The sequence below is a fragment of the Neltuma alba genome, unplaced genomic scaffold (assembly GCF_004799145.2).
Source record: "Neltuma alba isolate B1F8T4 unplaced genomic scaffold, ASM479914v2 tig00000255_pilon, whole genome shotgun sequence".
Classification (NCBI taxonomy): Eukaryota; Viridiplantae; Streptophyta; class Magnoliopsida; order Fabales; family Fabaceae; genus Neltuma; species Neltuma alba.
Window position 1 is genome coordinate 194,774 of NW_021631979.1, and position 10,583 is coordinate 205,356.

Here is a 10,583-nt window from a genome sequence, read left to right on the forward strand (position 1 = left end):
TTTTTTATGGTCTTAATGGATTGTATATTATTGTGTATTGTGAAATTAGGGCCATGTGACACCAAGAAAGAGGAATGACAAGATTATTCAAGCAATCTTGGTGGTTGAGAAGTAAAAAGAACAAGAAAGCTTAAAGTTACAAGGTAGTAAACTTACCTTTCTCGTATGCTTGATATGTATATTTGTGTGTTGATATGCATTATATTATTTGATGATAATATGAGATGCAAATGCAAGTATAATGCTCTATTTCTTTTATGTTTTCTATGGTCATGCCTGTTAATATAAAACATTGAGTATGAGAACGTGTTATAAGTAAGTATAAGCAAGAGCAAGTAAACATGTCATACACTTGCATCCATCTTGCATGCATGAATGATATTGTTTACTACTGAGATTTTCTCGAATCTCACTCTTTCTTAACCAACTATAATAGGTGATAAAGATCAAGCAAAGGATACTTGAAGTGGAAGCAAGGAAAGAGGAAGAGAACTGAAGAATTATATTATATTACATTATATAATTTGTATACTAATGTATGTTATAGATATGCCATTGATGATATGTGATGAGAATAACAATGATGGCATGTATAATTGGCTAATGCATGGATAGAATGGTATTATACATAGAAAGAATTAATTATGACTTATTAATTCAAGTTAGGGGGATAAGTTACCCCTAATTGAGTCACGAAACGGTGATAAAGTTAAAGAGAGGCAAATGAACAAATCTGCCCTTGAAATTTGGCATGATTAAATTAGGCATCCTAAGCTTTAACACATGCTATAAATCACTTAAAATGGATGTGTGTGCTAACAATTATGAATACTCAAAGTTAGGGTAGAAAAACTGGAAAGTACAGTTTTGACCAAATAAACAATAAATTTTATGTATTAACCTATACGAACTGAGCAAGGATTTGAGCCATTGATTATTTTTCCCCTCATAGACATCAAAAGAGATTCAAATAGAAATTTGAACTACCTCGATATGATTTTTTTAGAATTAGTTATCATTTTTCAAAATTGGACCTAAAATCTAGAATTTCAAGTGAATAGTAACCTAATAATTTTAACTGAAAATTTTAATCTACGGGCTTGCAACACGATTCATCAGAACTTTAATGTTTCTAAATATGTACTCTAAAGGGTTAAAGGATGGACATTGCACTTCAAGCTACCACCATCATTCTTCTTCCTCTCCTCTTCTATATTGTCGCCACTCGCTCTTCATCTACATGCTTCAATGATTTGATTTGATTGTTTTCTCTTACAAAATATTTCTTATTCCAATTTTGTAGTGGATCTGATCTATTTGTTAGGGAGGTTAGGATTTGGGTTCTAAAATTTTTCTTAATTTTATTGTTGGAATAGGTTTAAGGAGCAATAATATTTTTTATGTACTAATAAAGTATTTTTAGTGCAAATTTTGTAAATGGTATCTGATTTGTTTGCTAGGGAGGTTAGAATCCACGATTATGTATTTTGTTTTGATTTTTCGTAATTGGAACTTGAAATGAATTTTAAAGAAAAATAATATTGAAAACTAAAAATAAGATTGTTGGTCTGGCAAACTAGTCTCCCAACTAGACAAAGTCTAGTCCAGTCTGAAACCAGGCTTTGGACTAGACCACCAGTCAAGATCTTCAGCCTGAAGAGATTTCATACCAAACCTTGGATTAGGTAGAAACCCAGTCTGGCCTGCCTTTTGTTTAGTCCTATTTGGAAGCAAAGGGAGCAAGCGAAATAATGTAAAGCTTTAAGGTAGTAAAATTTACCTTGCTTGGTGTTTGCGTGCTTGAATGACATGTTTGTTATTTTATGTGACCTTATGAAATCTTGCATTGTATATGTGATTATAGTTAAAGTATGTCATAGGCCTATGTACTTTAGGTTTGATGCATGATGGTTTCAAACATGTTAATATGTTATGGAAATGATAAGTTTGCAAACATGTTATGTAATGCCAAGCTATCCTTTGTATGTTTAAGTGGTATGTTTGCTACTAAAATTCTTCTGAATATCACCCTTTCTTAACCAATAATAATAGTATTATAAGCATGGAAGAGGAATGTAAGATATAGATCAAGAGAATAAAAGGGAGAATTAAAGAAATGTTTCTTATGTTATGCTATGTAATAATTCTCCCTATATGTTGATGTATGATTAGACATGCCAAATAATGAGATGTAATGATGAATGATGACATTGGCATGTAAAGATGAATATGATAAAGCATGAGAATGATTTATAAATTGTTGAAATGGTTACATGTATGTAAAGAGATGTTTATAACTTATTAATTCTATGTAAGAGGATGAACATTCTAACATAAAGTAACAAATTTGAGACTAGGTAAAAGCAAAGTGAATGATTGAATCTACCCTTGAGATTTTATGAGTTAAAAGCTTTAAAACAAGTACTAGATAACCTCAAATGGATATGTATACAAAGAGATGAATTTTCAAAAAATGGGCAGAAAAACTGTAAAGTACTAGTTAACTGTATGAACAGTACATGTTTACACACTTTTCTGGAATGTATAAGTAAGTGAATGAACTAGAAGATATTTTTTTTCCTATAGATAATTGAAAAATCTGTAAAAAGAGACTTGAATTATAAATTTTTAAAATTGGACTATGAAATTGAAATTACTAAATGAATAGTAATCAGATAACTAAAATGCAAGATTTTGACTTATGGGCTTTAATTAACAATTTGCCTAAACCATAGCACTTCCAAATGTGTATTAAAAGAGGTAAAATGATGAGTGTAACATTTGACATGTGTTTGCCAAGTGGGACCCACAAAGAAAAGGTAGCAGACGTTATTTAATGACGGTGCTTGATACTTTTTTTTTAATATTAAAATAGGCGAATTTTCTCTTCACTTTTTTTTGCCAACTTTTATGTCTTGTATATTAGTCGCTAAGGATAAGGCATTTTCACTATAATTAATTGCATTCTCATGGCTTGGTTCAATAATAATAATTATAGTTCTCATCCAATCATGCCGCCCATTCTTTCACAAGTTATAATACTTTGAGAGAGCAGGCAAGAAGGCAAATATATTCTATTGCACAAAACAACTATGAACCTTCTTTTTAATATTGCAATTGATTCAAAAATCAACGGATCGAATAAGTAACCACATCCCCAAATCCCTCATGAATACCTAATATATATATATATATATATATATATTTTTATAAGGTATTGCTAGAACAGGATCAACAAACAATAGATGATGGAGTAGGAAGAGACTTGTTATATTTGACTATACATAAAGCTCGGAAGTTTTTTGAGGTAGTTGCTACAGACAACCAACAATACATCAATCAGTTGAGTCAGCCCCCATGGAAATCATACCATGGACTTCCCTTTCCACCTTGTGACCCTCCACCACATGGGTCATATTATGAGCCACCCTGTCAACCAAATGTGCCGAGTCAAGAATAAGCTACATGAAGCTAGAAAGAGTGGTTCACGGGTTTAACGATGAGATGACATCATGTTTTGACAACATACTAGAGAAGCCTTCACAAGATAGACATGAGGAGGAAACGCACTCTCCAATGCTTACACCTAACGCATCCGCACAAAAACAAGAGGTAAAGCAAGTTCATTTTCAAATTACAAAGGAGTTCTTCCCCTGCTTCTCTTGGTAATGAATTTCTCATCCTTAAAGAAGTTGGTCTTCCATTAATTACTACTATGATCAATAAAGCATGTGATGACGAGATAGATGAAAAAAATAGTTTTGAGTCACCTCTTACGTTTGAAAATTCTGCACCTATTGCCTATAGCAGTACCTTACATGAACATGTTACTTGCCATGCCTCTACATCCTTGTCTGATGACACAAATATTAATCATGCTTCTCTTTCTAGTACTATAAATGATAATGATGACTTGAATGAACCTTTAATTATATGATATGTATGGATTGTTATATCAAAAGTATCACTTGTTGAATTTCATGAACGATTTGGTAAACTACATAATGTATTCTTCACTACTATGAGTGCTTTTAGCAATAAGCATGATTATGCTAAGAAAAGTGATGATGCTACTTTTGCTAAAATACCCAATTAAACTAAGACCAACAGCAAATGCAATATAGTGGCAACATAGGTTATTCTTTCAAGAAACAACTTATGGGTTTCTTTAGATATAAAAATGCAATAAAATAGACCTAAACTAAAAGGTGAAACACTAAATCTAACTGTGAGAAAACCAAAATGCAATAATTAAAAAAAAAAACTAAGTAAGAAGCAATACGTAAATGCCTTAAAGTCTATATGGAACAATTCAGAAGAGAAAATTACTTTATTTTCTTTATTTAATTTTCTTTGCTATTTACTTTATTTTCCTTATTTTCTTCAAGTAAGATAAAGGGGGACAATTCAGGATTCGAATGGAGTTATTTTTCATTGCCTAAATCAATTAATTAAACCAAAAGGGAAGCAACAAAAGAGTGAAATTAATAAGTTTAATCACCTGCTCAAAATATGAGAAACTCTCAAATTCAATAACACTTAAACTAACTATGATGCAATTCGTTAATTAAACCCATTAAAACTAATAACAATTAATTCTATAAGTTATGTCTAGAATTATCTAATTAAACAATTGGACAATTTACCAATATAATTGAACTAAACCTAAATTTGTAATTCAAACTACATTGTGTCATACCTTACTATTGGATCTACTTAGGATTTAATTAAAACTATTTTAGACCACTTTGGATGGTCTCGGGCTCAAAAATCCAAAAAAAACGCTGATTTTCAGATTTTTACTGTTCATCAGGTAAAAATCCAATTTTCTGGCTCAACATCAAAAATTCATAATTTAATCTAGAAAAATCAAAATGGAGTGGTTCAAAATTCTATAAAAATATATTTGAATGCTATTTTAAGGAAAAATAATCTTATGAACCAATTCCATTTGAAAAAGTGTCAAGTTTTTGTGAAAGTCACCTCTATCCATTTGGCAAAAATCTTTTTTTCAAATTATGAATCTTAACTTTGAAAAATCATTAAAAATCGTGTAGATGACCATTTTTAACGTACTTCCTATTGATTTGAAGCTCATGATGTCAACTTTAAGAATATCAAATTTTGTGCAGAAATTTGATCGGTAACTTAATAAAAAGTGACTCTAATTTAGCATCCTGCTTATGGATTACAGCACCAGCCATAGATACTTATACATAACCAAATATATAAATATTTCCTCGTGGTTCATCACCATATAACCTTGGATTTGCAGTCTCCCTTTTGATGATTCAGTCCCTAAAATGTTAAGTTACATATGGGGGATGAGATTTCAATGAAATCCCAGTAGCAAGATCAATCAACCAAAACATTCATATGCATCAATTACAAGCATTCCAACCTTTTGCTATTAATAGGGAACTACTTTACCTCATACATGTAGCACTCTAACATGCAATAGCCAAGGCACATAAAATAAGGAGTATAGCTACACAATCATCATCATCATCATCATTTAGCTCAACCACATAATAGCACATGAAATTGCATAGCAATCAATGCAACACTCAACATTAAGGTTAATCAAATCTTACTACCTTGATCCAATGCTCTTTGATTTTCTTGTTCTTCTTTCTTGCTTCCACAAATGCCAAACCCTAATATGGAAATCCACAAAAAGGGTAGCAAGAATCATCAACCATTTCACATAAAAATCAACAACATAACTCAAGGATAACCTTTGTCCCTTAAAGCTTCCACCTTTGTTCTTTAAATTTTAGAGTTTGTTTCCTTAAACCCTAAAAATTCCCTCTTGACTCATTCCTATATGATTTTTCATGTAGATTCCAATTATCTACTTAGATTTAACAAAATAAAATCCCTTCTTCCAGTTTCAGCTTGACCGAACCAAAAGGGTTTATTATCCAAAAATTTCAACTTTGATTCTATGGCTTCTAACACTTGTTCTTTAGGTTTATCCTACACCATTTTTCATTTTGAACACAATGGAAGCCTCAAAACTTTAAAAAACACATCCTAAGGTTCATCTCTTGTTTTGGCTGAAATGGACCTCATGCAACACAACAAAGAAAACACTCCAAAATCAACCTACAACCACTTGTAACCACTAAGATCTATCATGTTTTGAAGTGTTCGAGCAAAACTGAACAATAAAACTTCCTCCCTTACTTATTATACATTTCGGCCAGTACCAAAGAAGGAAGAAAACCAGAAATTTCAACCATACAACTCAAGGGAAACAAGCAAGGAACCATTGGGACTATAAACTAACATTGATTCTCACTTGTATGCTTAAAGTTGATGCCTTTCTCCTTGGTTTCTCTTTGAAGTTCTTCCTTTTCCTCTCTAGCTCCCTTTTGGCCAAAACATATTCAGAAAAATAGGGGGGGAGGAGCTCATTAAGTGCACAAAATATCCCAACCACCAACATTTAACGCTATGTCATGTCTCAAATGCTTACTTAATCTTAATCCTCTCTCTTAATTAACTTAATGCCAAATAAAATTAATTTCAAAAGTCAAGATCCTCTCCATTGGTGGCTTGACACATGGCTAAATATGAACCATTTGAATTGCAAGACTCTAGTCTTGCTTTATCAGTGCACTTTGACTCCAGGATTAACTTCTTTTCTATAATTACAGTATTTTGGCCTCTGTAATTATTTTCTGTCAGATCCATAATTTATTCTCCTCATTTTTATCTTCCCAAATTTCCCTTTTTGTCTCAAATTTAATTTTTCAATAATTAAATAAAAAGGAAAACTAATTTCCTTCTCTTTAGTGATTTTTCCACTTTTCAGAGGAATTAGAAAAAATCTTGAATACTTGAGGGTCTTCTTTTAATTCCAAAATCTTGGGATATCATAGGAATTTTCTTGAGATTTTATTCTCTTTCCAATTATTTATTTGGAATTTTCCAAATAAAAGGCCTTAAACTAGCTTAAGTCACCCTTAAATTCTTTTGTAATTTCTCTAAGGATAATTTGGTCATAAAACTAATTTTATAATCCCATATAATTCTCAAGGAACATTGTCCTTATTTTTTCTTAATTTTCTGAGACTTGAAAATATTTTTTCATAATTATTCTTGACCAATTTATCCTTAATTAGTCAAACTTTCCATAATTGGCTTGGAAAACTATAATAATTATTTTTCACCAAAATTCTTCTATTTCTCCCTCTCATTTTTGGCCTTTAAAAATTTTTCTTATTCCTAAGTACCATAGTACTGGATGTGACACATTGCTAGTTAAATCTGTCATGACAACTCAATTAAAAATTTAATTAACAATGCAAAGATTCATAAACATAAATTCTAACATGAGAAACCCTCAAATTCAATAACACAAACTAACTACGATGCAATACATTAATTAATCCCATTAAAACTAATAACAATTAATCTAGAATTATCTAATTAAACAATTAGACAATTTACCAATATAATTGAACTAAACCTAAATTTGCAGTTCAAACTATATTGCTAGTTAAATCTGCCGTGAAAATTCAATTATAAATTTAATTAAAGGTTAATACAAATTTTGGTCCCTCAAATTTGGGCCCAATTTGGTATTAGTCCCTAAAATTTAAAACGTGTGGTATTGGTCCCTCAAATTATGTCCGTTTCAAACCGTTAGTCCCTGGCATCTTGGCACCGTTAAATTTTGCTGACGTGGCGTTAACATCATTAACTGATGAGTTAGCATATAGGTGGCATATGACCTGGACGTGGTATTGGTCCCTCAAATTTGAGGCCATTTTGGTATTAGTCCCTGAAATTTAAAATAGATGGTATTGGTCTCTCAAATTATATCTGTTTCTGGCTATTGGTTCTTGATAGCTTTACGCCGTCAAATTTGTCTAAGTTGGCTCTAACTTTGTTAACCGATGATACGGCATTTGACTTGGCAACTAAAACTTGATAATGTGGCATGAGCAATGAAAGGTTATGGTCGAAGAGAATCTATGCAATCTAGAATTCACTTTTGTCAAAACACAAAGCTTCTGCTCCTATATTAGTGTGGAGGAAATGCAGTGCATTCTCAGCTAAACCTTCTACCTCCTCTGCTACCTTTGGCCAAAAAGGTGACTTAACAGTTCATGAGAAGAAGAAGCCGGCTTCAGATACAAAACCACTTCATTGAAGCCATCTTCTTCTAGTACAGACGATGATGAACCTCCCAAGAAAAAAGAGAAGCACATTACCAGAGTAAGAAGCTTGAGTAGAAGCAACAAGAACCTCACCGGCAACTCCAACAAAAAGGCAAGCACAACCAGCAAGCCGCCAGAGCCGCTGAGACCAGATAACAGCAAAGCAGAGGGTTCTACAGGAACAGATAAAAAGAGAAGGGCCTAAAGCTATCAGGGACCAAACGCCAAAAACAGATATAATTTGAGGGACCAATACCATCAGTTTTAAATTTCAGGGACCAACACCAAAATGGCCCCAAATTTGAGGGACCAAAAATGCCAACTCATCAGTTTAACGTGTTAACGCCACGTCAGCAAAATTTAACGGTGCAAAGATGCCAGGGACCAACGGTCTTGAAACGGATATAATTTCAGGGACCAATACCACACATTTTAAATTTCAGGGACCAATACCAAATTGGGCCCAAATTTGAGGGACTAAAATTTGTATTAACCCTTTAATTAACAATGCAAAAATTCATAAGCATAAATTCTAACAAATATATCAATACAAATATTATCCAAATATCAATCCAATAACAAAAATAGTGACAATCTAGAGCTAAATTGTTTAAAAGAAATACAACTCAAAATTGCTTAAAATTAAATAATCTCAAGTTCTTGAATTGAAAAGATCAATGGAATTACTCTCTTACAGTTTTTAAGTGTTAGCCCAAGACTCTACTTTCCTCTATGCTGCTCCTAGCCTTCCAAGCAAGCTTAAGCTCCCATAGATGGTCAAAATTGATAGAATAATGGAGCGTGGGTGATAAATAAACAAATGAATTAAATACCTCTTAAAATTAGTCAATTATTCTGCACCATTGGATTTCCTATGTTGCCCTTTCTCGATCTATAAGAATTGAAGTGCATCCATTAATAATTATATTCAAATATAATATAATCCATATCAAAATTAAATATTAGATATGCACCGAAAACAAGGTAAAAAATTGTAAACCTTTCTAAAAATCCAACTTTTCAAAAGTATGAGAAGAAAATATTTATTTCAAGGCAAAAATTGGAAACTGCAAAATATGTACTCAAAAATCTCAGTTTTTATTAAGGTTTTCAAAATCAATCAATTAATTTAATGATGAATAAAAAGTCTATTGAAGTACAAATTTATCATTTAAACCTCTAAATTAATGTGATAAAATATATAAAAATTCAGTTCTATTGCTTAAATGCTAACATTGATAATTGATAATAAAGATGAGAAAACCCATAGAGCCACTCTTCTATTTGTCTTTATTTGTTTTATTATTTGTTAAATTTTTTTTCACGAGTTTAAGTATTTTGATTTTAGGGATGAAAAAGATTTTGCTTGGCCATCAAGAAAAGATCTACTTGAGGATCAACACGTGTTTATAGTAAAAAGTAGCTTTAGGTAGTTTTTATTTAATAATTAGGTAGTTTTCTTTTATAATTTGATTACCCTTTTCTCTGATTTTCAATATTTTCCTCTTTTTTTTTTTTCCAAAGCTCGTTTCTTTTGTTGCTCTTTCTTCTATTTTTCGTTCTTTCTATTTTTTTCTTTTTTTCTTTTACATCCCCTAATACGTATCAACAACAGCAACAATAAAATAATAATGCACTTTAATTAATTGTACTAAAGATGCTCTGAGAATGAATTATACATGCATACAAGCTGAAATTTTAGGAAAAATCATGATAGGTTCAAATGGGGTAACTATGGGTAGAATATAGATTTGGTTTGTGTTTGGAATAAATAGAATATAACACCTCAACTATTTTAAAGAATTGAATATGAATCAAGCAATTGTTAAAAAAAATTAAGACACGTCCTGAAAAATAAACTAAAGCAAGTGAAATCACGCAAGAAAAGAAAAATTATGCTCAAAATACTTTCTAACATGTTTTATCTCTCATAGGTTTATTAATTTTAATAGACTAAATAGCATATTGACTGCAATATATTAATTCTCTTATTTCAATTACTAACCTTGAGAATAATAATTAATCAAACTATTACTATTGCAAAAAGTATAATCTGAATAATTTTGGTTTAATTATGAGTTAATCTGATTAAAATTATGGAAATTAAGACTTGATTATTTTATGGGAAAATCTCAAAAAAAACCCTTGAAATATACCAAATCCCAGATTGGGTCCTTAAATTTCGAAAATGACAGAATGGGTCATTGACCCAATCTGTCATTTGTGAAATTCAGGCGAATTGACATTTTTACCCTTGAACAAAAGTAAGTAGTTATTCTCTAAACAAATCTAGGTAACGCTTACACTGTTCTAGTGATTACAAGATTCGTTGTAGTTAATAATAAGATACCTGACTATGAAAAAATGAGTAATTATTCTCTACACAAATCTAGGTAATGCTTACATTGTTCT